We start from the raw sequence: 1,865 nt of genomic DNA, 5'->3' as shown, positions 1-1,865 counted from the left end.
TCAGAGTATGTATTTCACATGTAAATAAGTCTGTCATCTGTTTACAATAAAACAAATTATAAAAAATCTCAACTCACTATTTCCTATTTCTTCATTAGTCCTACAGAGTGAAACAGAGAAAACAGGCAAAACTTGAGAAACCTGATAAATAATGAGATAGAATAAAACAAAGACTAGCGTTATCAGAAGGAAACCGCAGCAATTCTTCCTATTGAATATCAGTATTTGCCTTGAACCGGAGATTGAGGCAACAAGCTAAACATATATTTTTTTAAATATTCCTTTAATGTTAGGCATCATTAAGACTTTGCAATACTAGGGCTTTCCAGGTCAGCCCAGTGTGTTAGCGATTCAAGAGTCAACAACTGTGGAAAAGTAAAAAGCAATGACCACATAGTACTGTAGCTCTAGGAGAAGTTGATTATTTGCAGGTTTGGTCTCCCCCCTGTCTTGCGAGCATGCGTCATGTTCCAGTCATCCTGCTGTGGTTAGATTGCTATGCAGCAGATGGTGGCTTGAGTTCATCATGTTAAAGACTTCATTGTTTTTCCAGAGTTTAATAGGTAAAAGTTTTCCAGTTCTATTGTCTGGAGGTATTGGCATGGGAACATAGGAACTCACTAAATCAACTGGTGATTGGTGTCTGGCTGGCACTGACTAATTCCTGGAGGCCATGCATGTTTCGCAGTATTAATGAATAGCCTACAGTGGGGGGCAGTTATGTTAAAAAACACCGTCCGCCTCCAGTTTAAAAGTCACTTATCATGCAGAATGCACGGTTTCATGGTTTTTCAACATTAATATGGGTCCCCGTTGTGACCAGAGACTCCCAAAGTATGAATAAAAACCACCCTAACTTTTTTTTTCCAGCGATCTGAAAACCTGTGTTCAAAAACCCCACTCAGATCTGACATCATAAGGGGGAGAACCCCCCCCCCCCTCATTAATAACCTTACTTAGCACCTCCTCCACCCTTGATAAGCCACAAGCCCAGATCCCCCCTGAATCTAATGGTGTTTTTCCATATACACTGCCCGGCCCGAAAAAAAAAAAAATCATCACCTGGATTTATCTAAGCAAGTAGGCAATATGATAAAAACTACAGTGATTAATATGGTTCAGTTGGCAACAAGTTATTTAACCCTAACTGATGCAGTGAATAGCTTCTTATTTCTTAAACCACCATGTCAGAAGACATATGCTGTGGTTTTGGAAAAAGATGTCACTCTGTTTTCAGTGAACCTTCATCCTAAAAGGAAGAAATGTGGTCAGAAAAAAATCTTTCATGATCATGATCGGATTAAACGTTTGGTGAAATCAAATCCTAAAGAATCCACAGTAGAACTCAGGGTTATGTTTAACAGTGAGAGTAAACTTCTTCTGGAGCACTTTATCCAAACAGGAAGAGTCTGACATCAGAGTTCCTCCACCCTCACACAAGTAACATGTCAACGATCCCTCAGTAGACTCCTGCATCTGCTGCAACTTTTTGTTTGATTGATTGTTCATCTCACAGTTGAGTGAAACTAGCCTGGTCCTACCAGACCATCGTACTTCATTTCATTTGTACAGAAGGTCTAGAAGGCTCAATTGACAAACGTTAACTCACTTGAAGGCGGGTGTCTGTTGAAGTTTAAAACTATTGGATATGCCCAGTGCCACTCTGGATCTGCCAACCAATCGCATAACGTTTGGTTGTGACGTTTGACATGCGCCGGCTTCTGAGCTACTCCCTCTGTTTGCTGATTGGACCGCCAGAAATCTGGCCGGAGAAAACCAAAGAATATACCGCGGACCCAGACTGACTACTGAAGGGAAATGAAAATTGAACGGAAGTAGGTAGGCGGGCGGTGCCAGGCATCAAC

Source organism: Ammodytes marinus (assembly GCF_949987685.1).
Source record: "Ammodytes marinus genome assembly, chromosome: 18".
Classification (NCBI taxonomy): Eukaryota; Metazoa; Chordata; class Actinopteri; order Uranoscopiformes; family Ammodytidae; genus Ammodytes; species Ammodytes marinus.
Note: the sequence above shows the minus strand (reverse complement) of the source record.